The 26,757-nt window shown below is 48.1% G+C and overlaps 1 protein-coding gene across 1 annotated transcript in view; it reads left to right on the plus strand.

Moving 5' to 3' along the window:
* TWIST2 (twist family bHLH transcription factor 2) overlaps nucleotides 1–23,610 on the plus strand; it is a 39,123-nt gene extending 15,513 nt beyond the window's left edge. Inside the window, exon 2 of the mRNA XM_063341588.1 lies at nucleotides 22,857–23,610. The gene's annotated coding sequence lies outside the window, so the exon portion shown is untranslated. The remainder of the gene's footprint in view (nucleotides 1–22,856) is intronic.
* Nucleotides 23,611–26,757: the final 3,147 nt, after the last annotated feature.

Consider the following 26,757-nt stretch of genomic DNA (forward strand, 5'->3'; position numbering starts at 1 on the left):
AAAGAGAGCAGAGAGAGCAGGCTGTGCTGCTCTCCGGGAACTGCTCCAGGCAGCACAACATGGCAAAGGCGAGCAACAACTTTCCGAACAAGCAGAGGGAAGCTGCACAGCCGCAGCTCAATGAAGAGGACAATACAGCCCAAACCCTGCTCCCGCTGAAGCCAACAATAAGAATCTGATTCAACAGGCACCAGCACCCACTATGTGCGGGAGAGTGGTTTGCACCCAGACAGTTGCACAGACACAACATGTTAATTATTTATCCGAATTATTTATCTGCTGCTTTTTTTGGTGGGCTAGAAGCACCATGCTGAAGGCAAAGGACACCTCAGCTGCATAACTCAGGAAGAGAGAGACCTTACAGCAGCCTTCCGGTACCTAAAGGGGGCTCACAGGAACGATGGGGAGGGACTCTTGATCAGGGAGTGTAATGATAGGACGAGGGGTAACGGTTTAAACTGAAAGAGGAGAGATTTAGATTGGAGATTAGGAAGAAATACTTTACTGTGAGGGTGGTGAGGCACCAGAACAGGTTGCCCAGGGAAGCTGTGGCTGCTCCATCCCTGGAGGTGTTCAAGGCCAGGTTGGACGGGGCTTTGAGCAACCTGGTCTGATGGGAGGTGTCCCTGCCCAGGGCAGGGGGGTCTAGGTGATCTTTAAGGTCCTTTCCAACCTAAACCATTCTATGATTCTATAAGAGCTCAGTGCATAATTGCAAACGGGCATCACATACAGGTAGACAGGAGCATTCACGGGAGAATTAGCTTTTCTGTGGGCAGCTAAGCTTTGCTATGCAGGCAGAGCATGCATGCACCAGTGTGGAGGAAGATCTGCAGGGGGCTGGCACTGAAGACACAGAGCAGGCCGTGCATGGAGGTGTCTTTCTCTCAGCTTTGGAAAGCCCTGCAAATTTTTTGAAGGCAGCTGAACCATACAAACCCCCAAGATCTTGTTGAAACATTTTTTTTTTTTGTCTTCAAAGCACAGGGTGTAGCAGCGGAAGGAGAGCTTTCCCTGGGATTTGAGGCACTGAGTGGGAGTTGAGAGAAAGGCCAGCATCTGCTGATCTCAGGGTACCACCAGGAGAATACTGCACAAGGATCTCAAGGAGTTCACTTGGGCCAGAGCCATCCTGAGGTCTCCAGTTAAAGCAGAATTGTTAAAAAGCTGTGCAGAGTGACCGGGGAAGCCAAGGGGGCTTTAGAGTCCCAACAGTTGCAATGATTAAAAGGAAAACTGATGAACAAGCATTTACAGCATAAATCAGGCTTTCCTTAAATATTTAGGCATGCTTCAAATCAGCAATGCTGTGGTTCACAAACCACCAGGGACTTTGCAGAGATGGGGATGCATTTTAAAAAAAAATAAAAAGTGACCATTACGGTCGGCACACAGATGCAAAACTCAGGGCAGAGACAGGACTGCCTGCATAGTGCTGGCGGATAATAATTCAGACCCAAATACCTCTTGGACTAATTTTCTCCCCTGACTTCCTAGATCAGGGATGCAACCCTCCTCACTTCCAGTTGCACAACAGTGAGAACCCGCTGTTGAATGCAAGACTGAACTTCTTTGTTAAAAAAAAATAAAAATAAAATAATCACACTGATACCTGGAGCATTTCTCTCCACCTTGCTGCGAAAGCCCTTTTTGTGCTTCTGCAGCTTGGAACAGCCTGTGCTCCTGGCTCCTTCCCATTCCCAGGCAGTTGTCAGATCCCCCCACATCAGACATGAACTGGGACAGGATTTCAGAAATCATACTTCAAGCTCTTTTTGCTAGTTTTGAGCTCTTCATAGACAATGTGTTCAAGATTTCTCCATCTAAAGTCCAAAGACTAGAAACACACCTGATTAAAAACACTACACTAATTAAACAAGGATGAAGGGTAATGGTTTTAAACTGAAAGAGGGGAGATTTAGATTAGATATTAGGAAGAAATTCCTAACTGTGAGGGTGGTGAGACACTGGAACAGGTTGCCCAGGGAAGCTGTGGCTTCCCCATCCCTGGAGGTGTTCAAGGCCAGGCTGGACGGGGCTTTGAGCAGCCTGGTCTGGTGGGAGGTGTCCCTGCCCAGGGCAGGGGTGTGGAACTAGATGATCTTTTAAGGTCCCTTCCAACCCGAACCATTCTGTGATTCTATGAAATAAGACATTACATGCTCTGTTAAAAAATCATAATTAAAAAAAAAAGTTATATGAAAAATCAATAAAATACCAATAGAGCAGAGCTAAAGCTAGACATCACAACAGCAAGAGGGGCTTCTGGTGCAAAAAGGAAAGCAGAAAACATCGAGATTTTTGCATTGCAGCTGTTGAGCCAGCAGCGATCCCAAATCGTGGACTTTTTCAGATGTGTTTCTGTACCTTTAGCTATTCCTTTCCCCCCTCTTTGCTGTAGATCCAATCACACTAGCATTCGCTTGCTGCAGGTGGGCACAAAACTGCAGGATTCTCCTCCCTGCTGCAGTCCCTCCTGAGAAGTAGGATGGGGTCTTGGGAAGATACACCTTTTTCCAGTGTAATTATAACAGATGACGCCTGGTGGTGGGAAGGAAGCAGAGGGGATTTAAGCATCAGCTTCTTCTGAGGCAGGACAAACCCACACCAGTTACATGGGAGGAGAATTTCGTGCTGCTTTTGAAGCCTTGTGCAAGGAGGAGCCTTAAGAAGTGCAATCAGTGGTATTCTAGAGAGCTGCCAGAAACGCACATGCTCACACACATTTCCCTATCCTTTGCTGGCATTGAGTTGAGCCTGTCAGACAGCGAGGAGCCCAAAACTGGGAGAAGGCCCAGCACAAAGCTGAGGGAATCTGAACCAAGAGCTGGGATCCTCTCCTGTGCTCTTGTCTCAGCAGAGACAAGTGATGGAGCAAAGCACAGAGGGAGCAAAGGGAACTAAGGGAGAGGAAGGAGGAGCAGACCAGGAGAAGGAGCCCAGGAGCTGAAGAAAGGGGCCATGGAGACCAGGGAAGAGGCAATGGGCCGAATGAGCAGCTTGGGCTGGGATTTATCACAAAGGGAGGCTGAGACTGACCGTAGTAACTTGAGGAGCCTGTTCACAGTGGGGAGCTCCACTTTGCTGTGCAGACCACGGAGCACCACATCACATGGCTGTTGCAAGCACAATGACTGGGATGAAGGTCAAGCATTGGAGGTCAAGAAAGAGACAGGCGGGGGGCAGGAGGATTCCCAGGACCCAGCGACATTCTCCCCCCCCCCCCCTTTTTTTTTTTTTTTTTTATAAACACTTACACAAGCGGCTGGTATGAAAAAACAGGGAAAGAGGAAAGATGTAAGGAGGGTTCCCAGAGAGTGGTTGCAGGGTACTGGGAAGGTTTCTCCACTTTCTCTCCCACCTTGGTCCCAACCTTAACCCAGAGTTGAGATGAAGCTCAACCCCACCAGCTCTCACACAGGAGCAGTAGGTCCCCAGCTCTCATCTGTTACCAAGCCTGGACTAGGTCAAAATTCACCCCGATGGTTTTCCAGCTCCCCACCCAGCAGGGGACCAGGCTGTTTTGTTTGATCATGGCTAACATGGTCAAACACCATTAAGCTGAAGCATGATAATACTATTTCACCCTCACTGTGTTCAAGTGCCCACTCCCCACCAGAGCATCACACTGAAGTTGGCCTTCAAACAGCCAAGACTGCCTTCCTCTGATCTGTTATTAGGGAAGTGACAGGGACCAATGAACAGACTGGAGCTGAGAGGTGAAGCCAAAGAGATTTAGGGTCCCCTCCAGAGCTGAGATTTTTTTGAAAGACAATAACTTTCCTTGATCCTTTTGAGAATGCAAGCCTATGCTCGTGTCTGAGAGTCTTTATCATCTAGTTGCTCTTTGAATCTCTTGGGAAAACTTAAATCCATAATATACAAGAGCAACACAAGTAGGGATAAAGCAACATTTTCAGGTTTGAATTCTCCTGGAAGGCCAGGAGAAGACACAAGCTAGTTCAGAGCAGCCCCTACATGTCCCGCCACTACAGTGTCCCAGGCCATCTCCACAGACATTTCTGGTCCCTGGACTAGGCCACAGCTCCCTTTCCTGGAAAGGCAGCCGACAGGCATTCCCTTGGCTCTCTTGTGCCTAGGAGCAATCCTCAGCCAACAAGACAACTTGGCTGGGTCCCATCAGTGGTGATCCCCTGGCCAGGCAGCAAGTCTGCAAAAGCTAAGCATCTCATCCACAGCCCATGCCCATGGGAGGATCTTTGTGGACATAGAAAAGGGAAGCAGATTCCCACAGAACAGATACAAACCACCACTTTCTGCAGTCAGAGCCTAGCTTGTGCAACCAGGAACAGCTCCACTGAAAAGAATCATCTCGTCTCCTTTCATTAGTGGAACATAGATGGAAATAGTTTGGATAGTTTAATACTGGAGAAGTCCAAGAGCCCCACACCCTAGATTTAAGACAATCCCATAACCAGAGATGAAACAGCCAAGTGAGGTGGTGGGAGAAGAATAAGAACATCTCTGAAAGGAAAAGCAATGTTAACAGTTCTCCTTAGTCTCTGGAGCTGCTGTGATATGGCGCACCTCAGCTATCTTTCTTATTCCAGCACTACCTAGTTTGGGGGCAGCATGGAAGCCCTTGGAGATGAATGTAGGTCCTTTCTTCATACACATCAGGATGCTTTCGGAGCATGTCCTGCCCTGGAAGGGAGAGTGCTCTGGTGGAATAACCCATGAGCGTTTGCCAAAGAGGGGCTGAAGGGAGGGAAGGAAAGGAAGAAGAAAGCATTTAATAACTCCCAAATCATTTAAAAAAATTCATTAGCTATTATTTCAGCTGTGTGACCTCCTGAAGGGACTTCCTAGAGGGCCAGATTATGCAGTCAACTGAAAATATAAATAAGTATGGAAAGGGCAGAGATCACTTTGTTTGGCCAAATCATGTGGGATGTCAGGTTAAGTTTCCTGTAGGATGCATCTGTGAACTTCCAGGAGACAAGTGTGGCCCAACAGCTCCCCCAGTCTGAGGACACCTCCCCAGCTGGTGGCCATGGCACAAGCAAATGAGATATTCGTTTGGGGAGTGCTGATTTCCAAAGACTTCCCGCCAGTCCCACAGGGACAGAAGCACATTGCTTTGCTGCGAGGTTTCCAGCTGCGGTTCAAGTGGGCTGCAGCTTCAGACGTGTCGCAGATACGAGCTCCCAGCCAGGCATGCTACTCTGGGTAAGGCCTTCAGCCTTCCTCGCTACAGCACTCCTGTTCAGGTAGGGGAGTTCCTTTCCATTTGCATTTCTTGCTTCTTCCACCTTCAAGGAAAAAGCATGTGCCACAAGAACCAGCCAGTCTTCCTTAGCCCATCTCCTAAAACTTCATTTCATTCACCTATTTATTAACGTTGATTTAACTAACTAGCGTTTTTAGAGAGCCTTAAAGTTGAGGAAACCTATTTACCTTTCAAGTGAGGGTGTAGTAAGAAATACAGCGAGTCACAATTGCCAAGAACTGAGGAAGGTGGAACTGCAGGTGGAAGAGGCAGCTGTCTCCACTAGGGGTGATGTCCAAAACCAGAATCTCTTTGGTTATGCACTCCCTAATAGATGAACACCAACTTTACAACATTGCATACATATCCACGCACACCAATATTTACTGATACGGTCAAGTACTATACTATGCCCCATCCCTGGAGGTGTTCACAGCCAGGCTGGACGGGGCTTTGAGCAACCTGGTCTAGTGGGAGGTGTCCCTGCTCAGGGCAGGGGGGTGGAACTAGATGATCTTTCAGGTCCCTTCCAACCTGAACCATTCTATGACTCCATGACCGTAGGTGCACACGTGCATAGGGCAATGTGCAGCATACATATAGATATGATGAGACACATCTGTGCCTGAGTAAGAGTGGCAACCAGAAATTTCAAAAGGAAACAGAAGCATCTTTAACTGGTAAACACCACAGAGGAGTGAAAAGTGCTTAAGTTAAGTCACTAGAGCCATCCTATGCTCCTCCACACCTACTATTTAAAGCCTGAATACGGTATCGCAGATGATCTGTGTGTTGTGCGTGGAAGCATGCACACACACTTCTCTAGAGATAGACCAATACTTCTCTACACCTTACCTGCATTCAGTTTTATTTCTCAATGAGCCTTTAAAGCTCCCATCTCAATCACTAAACGTAACATTCAACCTACCTCACTTCACAAACATACGTCTGCAGATTTAACCTGGGGAATGAGAAACTTAAGGAAACATTTTGCTGTACTGCAGACGTAAGCTGCGTGTAAAACTCAGTTGTATAGAGCAGAAAAGCTGTTCAGCATCAGATGCCGGCCCAAGCAGCCATATGAGAAGCCCACCAGCAGCAACTTTAGAGCAAGTCCCTGATTCACAGGAGCACAAGTTTAGCTCAGGTCTGCACATCCTGGGACAGCTTGTGAAATTGGGAGAGGAACCGCGCTGCCGAAGTCAAAGTACAAAGTCTTTGTTCTGAACAGATGCAGAGAGCTCCTCTTCCTCCCCCCAACCCCCCCCACCGCCCCCAGAAAGGAGATTGCATCAGTACCGCAGTAATACAGGTTATTAGCTCAGTGGGAACGTAGCAGAGTTCAGACTCAAAGGTTCAAATAAGTCCAGCTTGCAGCTGGCAAATCTAAACAAGACCAGCCAGCTGGCATTGAGCCGAGTCATCCACACTAATTTGGCTGAAAATGTTGACTTAACCCATTCATTTAATCACCGAAATCCAAAAAAACCCCTGACAACTGGAGACAAGAAAACATACATCTGCCTTTTGCAGAATGACAGACTGGAAAAGACCATGTAAACCAATTTTCCAGAGCTTTTTCTAGGCTTCTGTGTGCACGCTGCATACAAGTCAAGTTCTTGGTAGTCATTTGCTAGACTGTTCTGATTCGGCAGAGTGCATTGCACATCCTTAGTGCGTGTGCTAAATCCCACTGAAGTCAGCAGGGCTAACAGGACACATTTAAGCATTAGGCATGCAATTAAATACTTCACTAAATGGAGACAAGATAAGGACACACTGATTTTTTTGCTCCTTTAACAGAGACGTTTCATCTTTGCATGTTTCTTCCTCCAGGAGTTTGAAATTGCTGGAGTGAAATTGTTTGTTCCCCTTTGAAAAATAGCAGCAAGGGAGAAATCAACTTTGTTTTAGGTCTCATGAAGCCATAAACTCCAGAAGCGTGATGAAAAACTGATGTAAGAGCTCTGAAGTGGATAGCTTATTTATGGGAAAGAAACACGTAGCAGCAACATAGAAAGCTAGTAGACAGCAAACAGAGCAACACCACCTTCCGTGTCCACTCCCAGGCCACTGATGCACATAAAATTTTAAAAATTATTAGTTAGTCATTGCAGAGGAAATTAAAACCCTCCAGACATTAATTTATGGGAGTACAGGCTCTTGGAGCAGAGCAGTGGGATGGGCAGCTCTCATCCTGGGGAGCTCACGGCACCGTCCAGGCTGGAAACATGTTGCTAAAGAAGCTGTGAGTAAGATCATTCCCTCTCCTGCTTCCCGTTACTTGCTCGCCCAGCATCACCCACGTAACAGTTTCAGGAAAGCCTGTAAAGCAGCCGGCCAACCTCAAGCTGAGCAATGATGCTAGCCTTGTGAGTCTTGGAAAAATGAGTGATTCACAGTTGCTCAGAGCCCGGACGGGGACTGGCCGTTTACTGCTGTCTCCTCAGGAGACCACGCGCCTGAAGTAGGATGGCAACATCAGAAACCGCAAAAATAAAGATAAAATATTTCACCCATGACCAGGCCCAAAGAAGATTCACAGACGCTGTGCTATTGCCCTCCTCTCCAGAAAGCCCTGCCGTTACCTCAACGAGCAGCCCCTCCAGTAGCCACTGCAGCCCAAGGTGGCTCACACAGAGGTGAAAACCAACACAGACATTCATGCATTTGTTCAACCAGAGCCAGCCAAGAGGCTAGCAGCAAAGCAAACGAGACCGTGCTGAAGCATAGCATATTCAAACAAACAAAAAACAAAACCCTCTGGAGACTCCAAAACCCCTTCTAGCCATGCAAGTAACCTTACCTCCTGCAAAGGTCCCCAGATGGAAAGTCGGGAAAGCAGGAAGTCAGCCTTGAGAAGAAACTGATGAGGAGACAGGAGAGCAGAATAAGGGTGGCAGGGCTGCTTAGAAACACCAAGGTGAGGGAGGAAGGGGCTCATTAAACTAAAGAGCTGCAGCTGGATGAAAGGACTCAGTCTGAAATCTAGGAGGCTGGGTTTAAGCACGGGCAATGCCATCTGCATGGAAGGTGAAAGGTGTAAAGTTTATGAGGAGGATTGCACAGTGCAGTACTTGCAGTAAAGGCTGGGAGAAATGGCATAGGAGAGATGCAGGACCCAGGGTGGCTCTTGCCAGGCTCGTGTCCATGCTACTGTAGCTGTCAGACCATGGAAGACAGAGAGAAAGAGCCTCTGGGCACCAGCAGATAATGAACGCAAAGCAAGCTGTGGTCTACAAGCACGCAGCCCTTATTCAAAGTCACTGTCATCGTTTCCCGTGGCACGGCATTGCCATCAGTACAGGGTTCCCAAAAGAAGAATGTAGCTGTCCTGGTGTGCAGCAGGGGCTCTTGTCCTGAGCTGTGCTTGCCCCAGCCCCGCACGTCGGCCAGTGGCTTTCTCTGGAGCACGGCATGGTTAGCATCACCCGCAGGCACTGCAGTGCCTTACTCGACACCAAGTAATCCTTATCCCGGTGGGATTTTTTGGTGTATAAAAATGTAACTCCCTCTGCACGAGGGCAACACCCCGTAACCCCTTGTATTTTAAAGAGTTGGACTATTCTTTCCATAAAAAAAAGATCAGAGTAGCTTTATTGACTGCAGTGGAGTTAAGCCGGTTTATTCCAAGTGAGAATTTGGCCCCTTGACTTCAATGAAGCTGTGTTGATTAATCCCAGATGGAGACCTGGCCTGGTACAATCCCTTCCAAAAGTCCTGGGAGATTAGTAACACGCAGGCTGAATTACCGCCGTTACTCAGAGCCTGGGCGGTTATCAAAAACCTGCACCTGCCACCACGTGAAACGCTGCCGGGTTGGGGTCAAGCAATTGCAATCACGGACTTCAGGGACCAGGGTGTGGTGAGCGAGGGCACATTCTTCAAATGCTGCCTCATGTGAGGGGGAAAGACGCCAAAGTAGCACCCTTCCCTCTGCAAACATCCGGGGACATCACTCAGGATGCGAGTCCCGGCTCTGCCAAAGCCTGGGCATGGTGACATTGAGCACGCCGGGCAAGGGGGCAGGGGAATCTGCTTCTTCACATCTGGGTCTTTTCGTGATGCTCTGTAAAGATCATCAAGTGTAAAAAATCAAGGATTAAATCCCCCAGGCCTCAAGGAATCTGCCCCAGCATCTGTTTGCCAATTTTGAAACGCAAACAAAACTTCATGCAGTAAAGGAAAAACTTTCTTCCCTACTCCAAATGCAAAAAAAACCCCATCTTTTTTCAGCAATCAACTCCAAGTCTTCCTCAGGGCAGGCAAAGTTTTGCTTCCCAGTGTTACAGGCACAAGTGCCATACCGCTTGCAGGGAACAAATCCACTGAAAATTAAAATCTGCTGCCTTTCACAGCAGTTCCTTTACTCACACACACATTTGCCCATAGAGAGACAGTGAAGCTGCGCCATGTGTTGCAGTGTGGAGAAGCACCAGAATAAACCACTTCAAAGGCGGGTGTTGGTGCTTTGTTGGGTAGTAGAAATGCAGAGTGGACCGTATATAGCTCATCTCCCCAGCGCATTAATTATGCAGAGGCATTATTCCTGACTATAGGATGCCATAGAGTTTCTATAGCATCTATAGATTTTCTGTAGCATCTATAGAGTTCCCCCTCTATTTGCTTGGAGGTTGCATCACGCAGGTCAAGGTGGCAACGGAAGGGCTGGGCGTTGCGTGCAGAGGAGGCACGGCACCACCGTTGGGAAGAAAGAAATGCCTAAGCTTGCAGTTCACTGGCTCCAGCTCTGCCTTCTAAGCGTTTCTGAAGTCCGGCATCTGGAGCATGATGTAATCTGAAGATTGATCAGCAGCAGCACATGTACAGCTGCGCACATCTGGCCTACAGGTGTTTCAGCTGCCATTTGTCAGTGACTGTATCAAACATTACAAAGCACCCCGAGTTCGTAAGGCAATGGTACCTGTCCCACGGATTGTTCACAGAAGCCCACAAAAATGCCATTGATTTTATGCAAACTGTCTCTGCTCTTTAGTGGGTGGCCCCAGGTTTTTTCATTGTTGTTTTGTTTTCTTTTTTTTTTTTTGTTTTAAAGTAAGGAGTTTAAACCGTAGATGCTTTTAAAACAGGGTTATTGTTGTTTTTAATTCCACTGCCATTAATCCGCACAGTCGAGTCAATCATAACGGATGGTTGCTATCATCCGCTTGCGGATTTGCTCTTGGTAGTCAACGTTATTACGGAGTCTTTGTGCTGCGCTGATGAAAACAAAAGCTGAGGCTGTTCCTCCTCGTGCTCAGCAATGTACAGATAGAGCAAGACTTGTTCCCAAAGTACCTGATCTAAACAAGGCAGGGGCAGGTGAAGTGGGGAAATGGGCAGGAAAGGTCTCATCCATGGGGCAGGACCCGCTGGTGCCCAGCCCCGGGGCCAGTGAATGATGCTTGTCGATTCCTGCAGGGATGTTGCCACTCGTGAGGTTTGCAAACTGCAGCTGAATACTTGCTGCACACGGGAAAAATAAGGAGAGCGGGGAAACTGCTGGCTGAGCCGGCCAGACCCAAAGAGTTCCCTTGGAAAAAGAATAAAGCTCCAGAAGTATATATATATTTATTTTTAGAGAAGGTGTTTTTCTTAGAATTTGTATTATTTTGGCAGGAACGCAGCAGGGAGGAGAAAAAGCTTCCCTTTGTCCAATATTCTCTAGTATTCCAAAATGGGGTGGAGGCAGAAGGGTATTTTTACAGCTCATTTTGTATCTCAGTTGTGTTTATCCCTGCAGAGACGGACAGGGACCAGAGACACGTTTCCCACTGAGTGCCAGCATTGTCAGAGCGTGCCGCACACCATGCTGCATACGGCGCCAGCTGCCCTAAGCCACTGTCTTCACATACTCCCAAGAGGAAGAAGAATCATGTTCCTATTGATATTTTCCTCCCAGATAGTCTCAATCAGCCTGCAAAAACTCGTTTGTCTCAAACACCAATGTATTTTAATTTCCAAACAGCTTAGTGCAGATACACCATCAGTCATTATGGTGTAAGTCATTAATCTGGAACAGGTCACGTAACTGTCTCCTGAAATAAATTAAGACTTAGCTTGCAAGCTGGATTTGTGCAGGGTAAGATTTGCACATGTCTTTTGCTGTGAGCATCTCAGTAGAAGCGTACGGCCATCTATAACAACTTTGCCCTCCTTACCTGATTTCTACGTAATGTATTTCCATTGCTTTGGCGCTGCTTTGGGTGTGCGTTTCAGGCAGGGAGAACCAAATGCCTGCCCAGAATTGCTTGTGGTCTGGCAGCTGGAGCCCATATCGGTCCGAGAAGCCCAGAGGCCAGAGGATGGGGGGCTCACGAGGCAGAGGAAGATGTGAAATGACTGCTCTCATCCTTAGAACGGGTATCATCAGTTTCAGGGCCACTCTTCAAGGACAGGTCTGCATTTGTGCTACCTCTCCTCCCTAACCCCATATATTTCACTTGAGCTGCCCAAGAAGACCACCTCATTCTCTGCCTTTTTTCCCACCCTCTCCCTGCTCCTTTATTCCGCACCTCTCTTGTGCAAAGCCAGGCTCGTGTGTGAGTGCCTCTGGGGAGGGAAGATGAGCCCAAGGAAACAGTGATGGGCTTTCTCTGCTGCTCCATTAGCCAGGAGAGCTGGTGATGGCTGGCTCCCTCCTGATCTTCTTTGCCCCCACCCTCTGGCTTTCCCTGACTTGCCCTTTCATGGGTCAGGAGATGCTGGTGGTGTCCCCCAGTGTTTGTTCTTCTGAGTCACCCATGAGGCTGCTGGGCAGAGCCAAGGACAGAGCTTAGATGGTCCTTCCAAACATCGAAGCAGCTCTGGTGTTTTCTGCTCCAGCTGCCCATTAGCAGCTTCCACCCTTCAGCAATTTCTAGCTGCGCTTTCAGTGATGTGCTGCCAAGATTTTAACAAGGGGCTCCCACAAACCTACCTCCTCCTCCTCCTCCTGCTGTGACAGACCCCACTGCCTCAGAGAGGCCCATGCGTGGACCGTGGAGGAGTGCAGGGCTGGGGGAAATGTTCCCTTGTGGGGGCTCCTTCCTATTTAAAGCCTTTTTTTTTTTTTTTTGGTTTAATTTTCTGGCAAGGGAAGGATACAGCACCTTGGAGCAAACATTACTAACTGCCCGGCGGTTGGTGCAGAGAGACAGGACATAACACAGAAACTCTGAGTGTCCCAGCAGCAAAATGCTTCCTTGCAGAGCTCTCACTTCTCCTCCCTACCGTGAGGCCAGCCCCAGGCGACTGCTCTTATCCGGGCTAGGGCAATCAGCCACGAGCTGAAATGCTGAAGAAGTGGCTTTCTCTAGGTGTTTTGGGCCAAGTTTTCCCATGGGAAGTTGAGCCCACGAGTTTCTGGGCGTGATGGGAGGTCACCTTGGCTTTCTGACATTGATGGGCACAGGTGAGCTGTGCGGATGGGTGTTGGGGCAGAGCTGGTTTCCGAGGAGCTCTGAGCTTGTGGGTATCTCACAGGTCCAGGATGGGGCTGCAGTAGCCCTTCAGCTTCTCTCTGTGGTGAGCACCTCCCTCTTCTTCTGAAGTGGAAAGGAACTAAAGCCCTAAGGAAAGCCCAAGAGCTCAGTTTTCAGGAGCTCAGGAAAAATCAATATCAGAGCACGCAGAGGTGTTAAACTTGTTTCGAGGGTCCCAGCCCCCTGTGGTACTGGAGACATCTCTTTGGCTCCAGATGGTTTAACCTTGCAGAGGTACAGCTGGAGCTGGAAGAACAGGAAAGCTCATTTTCCACCTTTAACTACCAACTGGGAGCAAGAAGATCAGCTGTATGATAGATACCAAAATAGTAAAGTTTGTGGCAGTCAAAAGCAGTCAACTAACTGCTGATTGATATGTTAACAGATAAACCCATAGATTATAGATTAATAAAACAGTTTTAAATACAGGCCATTCTGGTAAACACAGCAGTTTCGACTGCACTGGATCCATGCAAGCAAATGACATCATGAACTTCTAAAATGTCGGGTTTCTGTATTTTGTTAGGGTTTTTTTTTAATTAAAAAATAATCTGTCAAAAAGGAAAGAAAAAGTAAAGTGACAAATGCATTGCAGCGTTGTTAAACTGGCTTTGAGCACCTTATAGGTCTCGCAGCTCTTCCAGGACAGCACGCCCTGACATCTACTCCAGAGATATAATGTCTATTTATATGGGTGGCCATGGGCACAAATGAGACTTTCTGCAGTAGAGGTTGGGGCTGGGGGGGGAAGGATTTAAAGCAAGGTTTTTCACTTATTTTTTCAATCAATATTGGCTGCTTGCTGACATTAGATTTATTTTGAAAAAAACTGAAGCAGTCCACTTCTCTCTGCTGTGGGTAGCTATTTATGAAAAGAGTGCTCACGAGTGCCCCAGATTTATTTCAGCTGTGGGTGAGGAACTGGTTTTGGCAGCTGGTGTGAGCAAGCCATTTACCTTTCTCGACAGTGGGCAGGATGGGCTGGAGAGAATGAAACAGGCTTGGAGGGAGGAGAAAAGGCTTAAATCTCCTTTTTCTTATGCCACAACCCCACCAAATGGCTAGTTACACTGCCGATAACAAACTGGGGAGCTGCCGGACGCAGGGAGGATGTTTTCCCTTGGACCAGACATGGGCAGATAAATCCTCCAAGGTCTGAAAATCCTGGGGTAAATTAGATTAGAGACTTTCCTCTAGACGGCGAGGGGTACGTTTGGTGATAGCGGGGGGGGAAAGGCCTGCGGCTCAGGAATGAACAACTGCCAGGGATATGTTTTTAAATGGTTTTCCAGCTGTAAGATGCACATAATTGTGGCTTTCCTTCATCTGGGAGACTTCAAGAGCGGATGGTTGATAAGGGTTCATACCAGCAAAGGCAGAAAAACACAAGGCAGGGTATCTGGTTTCAGTCTGTCCGTACCCGCAGCATTAGATCTGATTTTGGCCCTCTCTCCCCGCCCTGCGTGTACACAATTATCTGAATTCCTTTCTCCGCTGCTTCCTCCCCTCTGAAGCCTTGCAGACCGGCCCTGCCGCCTTTTCTATTGCTTGAGGGATTGGCTGCGCATTCGGGCTTTCTCCTTTCCTGGCCCGTGGAGGGGTCTGTGCCACGGCCACAAGGACCAGCACTCGCCGCAGGGCAGAAACCAGCCACAGGGATGGGAATTTATTCCCCATCCCCATCTTTTTGGCCTTTCATGGTGGGGAACGTCCTAAAAATCAAGGGATTTTGCTTTTTTATGATGCTGGTCCTTTGTGCCTCAGTTTCCCCTTCATGCCTCACCTCTACTGCTTGCTTCTGGTCGTGTTCAGAAAGAGGTGCCCCAGCTCCCTTCATTGCAGCTGGGTATCCCCAGGGACTATTTTACAAGGAAGTACGAGCTGGTTTCCCAGGCAGGTGTGTGGGCAGCAAGGTAGATGCGGTCAAGGACACGACTGAAGTGTTGGTACCCCACTTCACGCTGCCGATGCCGTGTGTTTTTCCCCTGCACAGGCAGCCTGTTGCAGTGTGGTTAAGTGGAAAGGGGGACCCTTTCCGAAATGCCAAACGCTTTCCAAAATACAGCTCTCCATCCCTCTTAGGGGTTGCCACACACTGGCTTTTCCTGCAAGGGAGGGCACGTGCCTACCTGCTTGCAAAGGGCCCGCTGATGATAAGCAGTATGATACATTTCCCAAAAAGTTGCATTTTTGCGCCATCTAAATCACACAAATGTTTTAAATTTCAAATATAAGCTACAGTCCATTTTGGGTTTGGTGGGACAGCTGACAACTCCACAAGATGACTTGAGAATACCCCTTTGGTAGACATCCAGTCAACGTGTAGCTTTATGTGCATTATACGCAGAACAGCATATCCCTTCTTCCTTTGACTTTGCCCCAATAATATTTGAGCACATACTAAACCATGCATAAACATGAACAAAAAATGTGCAGGTAGAGTTTTCCCACCCTTAAACTGCACAGAAACCCATGTTTCCGTAATCACACTGAAAGATTTGGCTAATTCAACTGAAATTCTCCATCTGTTTTAATTCAGGGTTTAGCCTTTTCGATATAAGTTATATGTAGAAATTTCAGCATGGGAATTGCAGAATTGAAAAGCCTTTGAAAATTCTTCTGGTGTCACTCTGACGTCACTTTCTGACATCCAGTTTTGACTGACAGCACAAAAGCTTCTCTGGAAAGTCTGGAGAGAGGTGGGGTTTCCTTCAGCTGTGGAGCAATGGCTCTCATTTTGGGTGAAGCAGGTGGAGGGAGGACAGCATCAGGTGAAGAGGATCCTTTGTAGGAGGGCTCGGGGGGGTTTGTGAGCATGGCAAGAGAGAGGCAAGGCTGCATGTGTAGCCTGTGCTTGGGCATACCTTAACTTCAGCTTGACACCAGGTGCTTCTTCGGGCAGGAGGGAGGCAAGAGGCATCCCACCTCTCAGGGTGAAGGAGAGATGCTGGTTGGCTAAAGTTTGGCCAGCACTCTGCTGGGAATACATTTCACCTAATCTAGGTAGCAGGTTGGCCCCTGTACATCCCAACCTACTGGTTGGGAGACCAGAATCACAGAATCACAAGGGGTTGGAAGGGACCTCTGGAGATCATCTAGTCCAAGCCCCTGCCAAGAGCAGGGTCAACCAGAGCAGGTGGCACAGGAATGCTTCCAGGAGGGTTTGGAATGTGTACAGAGACAGAGACTCCACCGCCTCTCTGGGCAGCCTGTGCCAGGGCTCTGCCACCCTCAGAGTAAAGAAGTTCCTCCTCATGTTTAGATGGAACTTTCTATGCGCAAGTTTGTGCCCGTTACCTCTTGTCCTGTCACTGGGCACCACTGAAAAGAGCCTGGCTCCATCCTCCTGACACCCACCCTTTAAGTTATTTATAAGCGTTGATAAGATCCCCCCTGAGTCTTCTTTTTTCCAGACTGAAAAGACCCAAATCCCTCAGCCTTTCTTCATAAGAGAGGGGTTCCAGTCCCCTAATCATGTTGGAGACCAGCTACAAGCCAGCTCCTGGCAGCCACCAGCTCACCACCAGCCCAGCACATCTCTGCTGCTTCACGGTGGCTGCAAGCCTAATGGTGCCGTGATAAACACCAAGCCAATATATCTCCTCATGCTTCCTGCCTTAAGTCTCCTTCATGTGACTCACAGGATCACTCAGCCCGTGCATAGTTGGAAGGCAATTTGGGGAGGCTCAGAACTAGGTTGAAACAAACTTAATTTCCTCCAGGTCCAGGTGGGATGAGGCTTTGCAAGCCGGGTGTTTTGCATACAGCTTTTCAGCTTTCCACCCACTGTTGTCCCAGCCTCCAACACAAAGTCACGGGGAAGCCTTCGGCATTTTTGTAGCCTGGCTGTTTTCCACTCTCCCCATGGACCGTTTTCCCCCAGTCTCCGGAAAACAAAAACAATGACAAGAAAAAGGAATCACCGTTGGGCATGGAAAATGTTCAGCTCAAGCAGCATAAGTTTCAGAAGTTTTGGAGCAGATAAAAAACCACGGGATGCTGGAAGGCAAAGAGTACAAACCTGACCATGACTATTACGATTGACAGTTGCCATATGCTTTTCTAAAGTAGTTGTTCCCAGGACAGCTGGGAGCAATGGTCCCTGGTTCACCAAACTCAGGAATGAGCAAGGTTAAGGGGTGAATTGGGGGTGTTTGGCAGCGAGCACCTCATGTAGGGATCCTGCCCATGACGATGACAACTGCTGCCAGTTTAGGTGATTTCTGTGTTCCCAGTAAGATCCTCCTAGGTGTCTGAGGTGCAGAGGTGCACTTCAACCTGCCACACAGGTCTTAACAGGTCCCCTTGGCTGGCAAATCTGTGGTGGAGTTGGGTCATGGAGGTGGGGACAGAGGAGCACAGCATGCTGGCAGGAGCCCAGGTTGCCTGCCATGAATTGCATCCAGCCCACCATCCTGGTAGCCAGGCGAGACAGAGCTCTCATGGCCAGAAGTAATCCAAATTCAGATTTTCTGGCCTGGGAGTCAAGATGCTGAGATTCGTCCTCCCCTCCAGCTTGGCATTTCCTAATCTAAAAAAGAACAACCCGATTTCTGGAGCTGCTGCTTGCTTTGGCATTTCAAAAATTCACACCAGCCCATGCTGACCTTTTCTTTCCGAAGGCACGGGGGCCGACACGTGCGCCCCCAAGTCACGTTTTGCATTGTTCGCTGTCATTTTTCCCCATCCCGGTGCCTACAGGGCAGGACGCACGCAGCGCTGGTGCGGCGGGCGTGCGTACTGGGGCTATGACATAATGCAATAACCAAACTAGCTGCATTTATTTATTTTGAAAAAAAAAATATTAAGGGCAGCTGCTACTTAGTGTCGACTGAAACGTTTTATTGATTTTCTAAAGCAGGAACGTCCCCTTTTGTCTTGTAACCCAGCATCGCTTGAACCCGGTGGCTGGAGTATTCCAGAATAACTCACCTACATCACATTTTCCTCCTCTTAATAAATATATAGAGGGTCTCCAGCCCTGAAGGTACACACCTGGGTAACAACCAGAGAGGTCACTGCCTGATATGCTCGCTCTGCCCTGTCTTGCTCAGGCGTTATCTCTAAGTAGATCCAATTCAATAGTTGGATCTCCTTCCCCATTCACCCTGTAACATGCCTGTAACACCTTACCAGCTATTGCGCAGCACCGAGCACAATAAAAACTTAATTAACAGGATGGATGAGGACCAGTGATAGCCCGAGTAGGCTTTTGTTGTATCTTTCCCTATATTAATCCTTTCTGGTTATTCTCATTTCGGAAGGATGACTTTCGAGACAGTGGCGATGGGGATCTCCAGTGGAGTTTGTTTGGTGCTTTCTCCTGGGCTGGTGTAACATTTTCTTCCTTGGTGTGTTGTTTGTTTCCCAGGGGGGGAGATCGCAGAGCTCTTTTGCCGCCCGTGCCCAGCAATGCTGTCTGCTCTGCTCACCTCCCACCTCCTCACCCCAGGCAGCCCCCCCGCTCGCCAGCCTGCCTTGCGGCTCCCCGCTCCAAACCTCCACAGCCTGCAAAAGAAAAAGCAGCCCTTGAAGTTAACATCCCCTTAAAATGAATGTGCTGGGGGATGCTTAAAGAGCAGGCGCAGGCTGGGGAGGGAGACTTCAAAGGAGGCAGCAGGGATGGTGCCAAAGGCAGCAGAGCCGCCAGGACAACGTGGTGGGGAAGCTGGCCGGGACCGCCAGGGCAGCCACACGTGGGGTCGGTGAGGAGCATGCCCACTGGTGTAACTTATAACAAATTTGTTATTGCAATTCGAACTGCTTTCAACAAGGATGCTTGGTCAGAAACTGCACCCGGTCCAGAGGAGCCTGAAGGCAGCATCCTCAGCCCGCGAGCAGCGTGCCCTGCACTGACCCACTCAGCAGGGCTGGGGGCTCGGCTCTGACCCATGCTGGCTTGCACTTCCCCAAGTCAACGGGGAAGGGGGGAGAAAAGAGTCTATAAACTTCTCGGTGATGGCCGCAATCAGTACCAGCTGGCGTGGGGCAAGCACCTCCGTGTGCTCACCACACCGCCGCTCGCACCCGTCACCCCCCCAGTCTCTGCCTGACCCCAGCCCCAAACACAAGGCAAGAAGGTGGGCCAGCACCTTCCTGGTAGGGAATCTGGATGGCCAAAGCCCACACGGAGGGAGAAAGGCTGGCCCTAGGGATAGAACCATTTTTTGGCCTTCCCAGCTTTGAAAGAAAAAGCATCCTTAAAAAAAAAAACCAACAAAACAAAAACAAAACCAACCAACAAACAGTTTTTCTGCATTTCCTATTTCACTTGCACTCTTGGCGATGTTATGGAAATTATTTCAATCCCTTTGTAACCAAAACCAACCTAATCCTATATAAGCGAAGACCCTGGGGACCTGTTACAAAATTTCCTGCAACCAAGGCTACGCTCCTCCTGACACCTGACATCAAGCCAGCAGCTCTCGGATCTCGTGGTTTCCAAGATGGGGAATGCTCCTTACGGGGTGGGGAAATGCTCCTAAAGCAGGGAAAAAAATAGACCAGCAAGCCCTAAATTCAGTGTACAGAGGAAACTGCATTGGACCTGCAATATAGCAGTGCATAACAACTATATTCTGTTTTACAAGCTGCAGAGTAAGAGAAATGCTTGGAAACTACGTTCAGCAGAGAGCTTCACCATATATCATCTCTCAGTCCAGATACTGTAATCATGCATTGCTAAAATATAGTATTACTCCCTTCAGCTATACCTTGGAGAATCACAAGGTGCCTTATGGGCACCAGTTGGTAAAATCCCACATGTGCTGTAGGAGAGGAAGGGATGTACTGCAATTCCCCAACCAGGGAAACTGAGGCACGTGCCTCAGAGCAATTACATAGCAAACCCGCGGGTGAGCCGGGATTAAAACTAAGTTCTGAAGGTCCCACTGTGCTGCCAGTCCCAGGAAGAAACTCTGCTCCCTCCCTGTGAAATCCACTGTGGGCTTTGCTGCTTCTTTTAAGAATAAGTCCAATAGATTCATACCTCATCATTCAGCTGCCATAGGAAGCCCGCAGCCATTCCTGCAGGAGCGCATCAGGGAATCCATGGGTCCAGCAAGTGGGAGCAGAGCAGAGAAGTGTCACGGGAGTAGCCGTCAGCTGAGTGCCTTGGCAGGCTTTGGCGAACACCTTGCTGAGCCCCCCTGGGATTAAAGGATTGTAAACATGAAGCACAAACTTGGGTGGGTGCGTTAAAGAACAAAATCGTTATGGAAAAGCTCTCTGTAATTTAAGAGGAGACGGAGCCAAAGGGCCCCCTTGACTCACTTTATAGCTCCTGAAAGCAAGTGGGACCATGCTTCCCCTTCTGGTGTACAACGAGTTGGGGGATCACAGCCCGCCCTTCTGGGGGCCCAGGCACAAGGCACTGGGTTTACTGGGACACTTCAAGGTGGGCCCTCCAGAAACAAGAGGCAGAAGGAGGCAGCCACCGCGAAGGGTTTGGCTACAGTGGTATGGCAGCACTGGTTAGGGGAGGAGGAAAGACCAGCCCACAGGTTTTTTGGGGTATTATACCTCTTCCTCAGCCAGGAGCTGATCCTCCTTCCCCCTGCAAGACTCAAACTGCAGTCAGCAAGGACCAGGTTTCTGACATGAGGACCACAAGCCAGATTCAGAGTAAAATTTCTCCAATATACATAGTACCCTTTTAAGCAAACGGCAAAGCCACTGAAGTCCCCTCAACTTATTAAGGTCTGCATAGGATGCTACGAGGTTTTTAGAACAGTAGTCCTCTATTTGAGTGACCTGGAGAGGGGGGGGACTGAGGAGAACAGACTGGGTGCAGACATCACGCATCTCATCGCTTCTCTGCCCACAGTGGACGTGTTCCCACACATCCCACTATGCAAAGTGTGTTCCTCACGCAACACGCAGATGCCCACCTCCTTCTGTTACCATTTATGTGTTTTCAAAATTGCTACTTAGATACAGATTTTTTTCAAAAGCAGTCAGCATCCAACATCCCAAAAGTCCAGAGAAGAAACGGAGGGAGTAGGTCACATGGGGGGTGGTTCTCATCTCGTGCGCTTCTTTCCTTTCCTCGTGCTAACAGATTGCGTCTGTGAATGAGCATGTTTTACTCTTTGGTGTGGATCTTATACAGAATATGGGGTAAGAAAAAACAGCAAAATGTTACATGACATGTACTGAAAAACACGTATATGTCCAGATGGGGAGAATAACCCCTTCATGGCCAGGTATAGCAGCTTCCTTTGGGTGACCTCTGGCTCTGGTCATAATATTGCTCCATCAGCTGAGATGATAGGCTGCTTTGAAGTGCTGCGGATAGTCACAGAAAATAGTAGTGGAAATAGTTTACCAGGTCATCGTGTCCTGCCAGGGCTGATAAACCAGACATTAGCCAATGCCATGGCTGAGCAGCAGCCACATCTACCCACCATGACCCTGGTCCTGGTGCCCTGTGTGGGATGGGAAAGGATGGGTTAAGCCCTGGGAGCACGGGAGGGGACCTGGCAGAGCTATGCCAGAGCCCTGGGGCACAGCAGCGCTCATTCACCTTGCCATACCCGGGAAGCCAAAACACCCTGTTAGCACTGAGCTGCTGTGAAACTGAAATCCCCATGTTTCCAGTTGGCCAGAGCCAAAAGATCTGCTGGAAACCAGAAAGGACCAGTGGAAATGAGATCCTGCCCTGCAGCAGCAGCCAGAGCAGGGCATCTCACCCAGGGTTAAAGACCTCGGCTTGCAAGTTGCCAGCTTTGCTCTAAGAGCGGCTCTGTGCTGACCTCTCCAGTCTTGGGTGGGATTTAAAAAAATCAGTGGAAATAGATCAGCTTGATATTGCTTTCTGCCTGGTTTCACCTTGTTTTACACGGCAACGAGCTTCAGAGGAGAGCAGGGCACAACGATACCTCGTGTAGCTGGCAGCGAGCATCCTCTACCCCTTCTTCTGCTTGCTGGAAAAAAGAATTTAAAAAAAAAAGACCCACACATAATCGCTTCACAGTATCTTTCTCCTCCCTGTATTTTATTTTCCTTTTCTGAGTCCTTCCCTGGCTAGCGCTGTCGCAATGACAGCATTAGGAAAGGGCCAGCCTGTCATCTGTCAGACGTGCGCGTACACAAACCACCGCCGCTCGCACACACCAAGCAGTTAAGTTTTCCTAAGTGGTCCTGGGCAGCCTGTCAAGTCCCAAGCTCGTCTGCAGAATGTGGTTGTAATTAGATAATTAATAACTTTGAGAAGGAAAGGAAAGGAAATAAGCTAAATGGAAGCTTTCCTTAGTGGGAGGAAATAATTATATCTGGGTTTTGATATATGAGCTGAGGTGGCTTTCTGAAGGCAGAAACAGCATCTTGCCTGCAAAGCTATCCCTCCCCCAGGTTAGCTGGGGTCTCCCATGGGCACTGCTGGGTCACAGAATTTGTCCCCCCAGCCCACAAATGAGCAGCAGCAGGTTGCAGCACGTCAGAGGCAACCGCTCAGGTTATGGGGCTCGCTGCGTCTTGTCACCTCCCGATAAACGGGGCAGAGGAGAGACGGTAGGCAGGGCTGGGTCCCCAGGAACCACGTGGAAAACAAGGGTTTAGCACAACGTCCCTCGGGGATGGGGATGCTGCTGTCAGCGTATGGACTTTTTGGTGGTTGCATTGCTCCTGCCTATGGTTTTACCATTTCACAGTACAGTGCAGAAAAAGGCTGGCATTACCAGACTCTGAACTCAGGCTGTACATCCAAAAGTCAAAGGAATTGTTAAGTTTAGGTTGACTATTTTGTTCTTAGTTTTGGATATGCTTAGATATTGCACAAATGTGTTACCCCAGGATGGGGATGCCAAAATGTATTCATTTCCAGCAGGGTTTGCCTGATTTTGCAGGAGGAGCCAAGAGTCACTGGGGGTGGGGTTTCTAAAGCCCATCTCAGGCACCCGAGCACCCGATGGATCGCCCGTTTCACTTGCTTAAGGGGCGTCGAGGGCTGCTCCCGGTGCGCTGGATCTCGCCCAGCTGCTGGATTAACTGCATGCCTCCACGCTGCTGGGACCAGGGGCGGGTTTCAAGACGTGATGATGGGCGTTCATGAACCACAGCCTTGATTTGTAGGGAAAAAGAACTTACCAGGCAACATATCTCGGAAAGATGTCCTGTATTGGGTGTATTTATTTTTCTTATTTTTTTTTTTTTCTTCTCTCCAGACTGTCCAGTGTCTGAGACTAAAGTGGAATTGGGATGTATCCAAGTTTGTAGCTTCTGAAACCTTAACAACCTCAAGTAAACTGGTCCAAAAGACCCCTCTTGACCTCCCTGGCTCTGAACTCTTGCGGAGCACTTAGACTGAGCAGAAAACAGCACCGAAGCTAACGGGCTGAAACTTCGTAACATCTCTCCCCAAGCAACTGACCAAAGAGAAAGGAGAAGCAACATTCCTGGTTGTTCGTTCTTGTTGGGTTTTTTGTGCGTCTGTCTGTGTGTTTGGTTTTATTTCTAATTCTTTTTTTTTTTTTTTCTGAAAAATCTTAATTCAGGAGTACATTTAAGAGAAATCTTTGGGTTCGGATTTTACTTCCCCTTAGCTTTATTCTTTTTCGGTTTGTTTTGGTTTTTTGGGGGGGGCTTTTTTTTGTCTAATTTTTTTAAATTCAAAACCTGATTTCTTGTACAGTAATGTCAAAACTGGACCAAGGCTCTCAGAAAAAAAAAAAAAAAAAAAACCCCGCAAAGAAGAAAAAAGCCCACTGTGTCCCCAGCTCCCTGCATGATTCGTTTCAATACAGCCTGGATTACAGACTGCCCTCCACACTCTACCACCTCTTCCTTATTGCTCCATGATTTGTTACCGCTCACTCCCCCACCTCCTCTTTTTTTTATTTTCATTTTCTGTTCCAGTGTATATGTTGCTTATTTGTTTTATTTATTGAGATATTTTTAACGAGCTAAGAGACTGCAATGTCGCTGTGTATACTGCTTCTCTTGCCAATAAAAATAAAGATGTCATGCAGCTACCAGGGGTATGAGATTTACGTTCTTGACTGCACAGCTCCGGGCAGAAGCTGAGCAGCTTCCTTGCACCCCGCAAAGTTTCGACACCCACCGATTTGGCTAAAAGCTGTTTTCCAGGTAGTGATGGCGTGCAGGAGGTATGAGCATTGCTTATGTGGGCTGATGTCTGCCTGGAGTAATTGGTTATTTACGTGCACCCTGGCCAAAGGAGGAGGCACGCACCTCCTCAGCACTGTGGTCTCCAATGCACTGCTCGAGTGACTTCTGCTTTCAGCAGAGCCCGTTATTAAGCAAAATGCAACCTATCTCAGTACGTCTCAGACCCACAGGTCTCCATGCTTGCCTTCAGCTAGAGTAACAAGTTGGTTTCCATCACACTCGCTGGTGGAAATGCTAAGGGCAAGCGTTTCTCAAAGAGAAGAGGGGCGCATGAAAGCACGGCGATGGAAAAGCCGTGCCCGTGACCCAGAGAGGCATACTGTGCCCAGAAGAAATGCATAACCCACAAAAGCCAGTTGCACTACAGAAATGGTCACCCAGAGTGGCCGGTCTGCTGCTCCCTCCTTACCTTCCATCCTGAGAGCAAACGCTCGTGCACTCCGCCAGTGTTCTCTAACCTCCCTCCGCTGCCTCGCAGAGCCCTGTCAGACCCTCAGTCATACACATGCTGAAGCCAGGTTTCAATTTCCAGGTCATAAATAACATGTTTTAAAAGAATTCATTCTGAAAAAAGAAAATTAAAAAAAAAATTCCTTTAAAGGACAATCACTGTGGATCTGGAAACATGGGGCTAAATTATCGCAAATGACCTTTTGTTCTCCTACTCTTTCCCTGCTGGATTAACAACAATTCTGGTCAGCAACATCGAGGTGACAGAGAGAGATTGATTAAAGGGCAGGTCTCTGGCAAAGGCTGTTTGGGAGCCTCAGCATCCATTGTTGGGATTAGCAACTCGACTTTGCAAAGCAAGAGGCAAACCAGATCTTTGTAAGAAAGATCTGCTCAGAAATTGGCAGGGAGTGATGTATTGTGGCGGGAAAGAAAAGATGGTGAAGGATAATCGGCTCTGAGAAAGAAAAAAAAAAAAAAAGCAACGCTGTGGTGTCTAGAGCCATTAAAAAATAAATCATGTCATTCCATCTAAACCAGCTTCAGAGGAAAACATTTTAACATGCCAAATCAAGAACATACATGTGTGTATCAGGCGCATTAATTGCCTGATAGGTTTCAGAACTTGAACATCAAGTGTTTATTTTAAAACAAGCACAGTTGCGTGGAGTAAAATACATCACATCCATTAGAAGCTCTTACTTCCTTAAAAGTAAACGACATCTCAGTCTGGGCTTTGGGTACCAGCAGAGCCAAAAATACCATTTAAGAAGGTGAATTTAACAGATGTCATGCGATGCAGCATGTCATGCAGCAAATGGAATTTATTTATTTTTTTTTTCCCCAGGGTATGCGAGTTTGTGTGTTAGTTTCTGCAATTTTGTGAATCTAATGATGCTCCAGATTGCGCCAAACTGATTTCACCACAAGGAGTGACACTTTTCCAAGCATCAGCACCCAAATTCAACTTCAGCCTCATTAACGGCTTGTAACAGAAGAGCCTGTTGTGCTGCTCCACTCTCCCAGGACATGACTAGGACCAGGAGGAGATGGTCAGACCTACCCAAGCCACAGGTCAGGTGTTCTACCACAGCTGCTGTGTCCCTTCCTTAATGCTACAAAGGGTCAGAGCTGCTGAACACCATGCTCCAATACCATGCATTTAAGGACCTGTCATGGTAGATCAAAGCATCTCTCTCTGCAAAGCGCACTAGCAACTACTAGTAAAAAGAAATGCTCGCAAGCACCAGTTGGTACCTCTTCTGTGAATTCTGGGGGTTAGTCAAGGCTCTTGTGGGTGAATGGCCTTGGAGAGGCAAATTTGGAGCCCAGAGATATGATGCAACATTTTGTTTCAGGCAGAAAAAGTAGTAACTGTAAAAGCTGATCAGGCCAGTGAGAAAACAGCCATGCCACAGGGCTTGGAGGAGTGTTTTCAGTTCCCAAGGGGAGATCTGAGACTATCAAACACTCCAAAAAGTCCTGACAATTTGAGAGCTGTAAACTCTGCAGATAACAGATTCTTAACAGAAAACACATTCGAATTGATGAATAGGGAGACACACGTTTCAATCAGCTGCTGAAAAGGCTTTCCATCTTGCATGAGTTCGTCTTGCATGAGCCAGCAGTGTGGGTCAGTTAGGCGAAGTAAAGGGAAAACCCAGACCTTAAAACTGCAGTTGCTTTGTCACGTGCAGGACATTACATAGATATATTTACTTCTTCATTCATAGGAGGTTTTTTCCAATAGCATTTATCACACCGTTCACCCTAATTCCCAAGGTGATTGGTTGAATTTGTCCTTCCCAATTCCACCCCTGCATGAAACCCAAATGAAACCCAAGGCACTGTGAGAGAGGAAGAGATGTGCCTGAGGGCAGGGACAGACTCTCTTGTGCAAAAGAGAATGAAACCAAAAAAATCCCTTAATGCAGCAGGCTCAGCCGCAGGCGATAGCTTCCAACAACAGGGTTGCTCCTCCGTGGCAGCGCGCACGCGTATGCCGAGCCTGGATAAACGTTGGTCCTGAACCGATTGCTCTCTGCATACATGAAAGGCTACAGAAATCACCCAGCATATGCTGTTTTGTGCAGGGGATCTGGCTAAAAACAAAGCGAAATATTCACTGGGAAAAAGCCAAGCACTGAGGTGGTGATGTAAAACGTACTGATTTTTTTTTTTTACTCAATCCCAGCTCAATTTAGCACCGCCAAACCCTCCCATTTTCAAAAAAGGGAAAAAAAGTTTTCAGCTGCCACTCGCATTTTCAGTTGGAGTCCTTGATACAGACCAAACGAAAAAATTTAAAAAAAAGAAACAACCCAACAAACAAAACCAAACCCAAAGTCCCACCCCTTGGGATCTCTTTTCTCCTTGGCCTCCCCTAAGGCCACCCTGTTTTCACACAATCAGGGAACACTGACAGCAAGGAGGGATCAGGGAAGTGGGGAGTGATGAAAATTTTTCCCAGGGATGCTTGTAAACTTG

This window comes from Chroicocephalus ridibundus, chromosome 7, assembly GCF_963924245.1.
Source record: "Chroicocephalus ridibundus chromosome 7, bChrRid1.1, whole genome shotgun sequence".
NCBI classification, from domain to species: domain Eukaryota; kingdom Metazoa; phylum Chordata; class Aves; order Charadriiformes; family Laridae; genus Chroicocephalus; species Chroicocephalus ridibundus.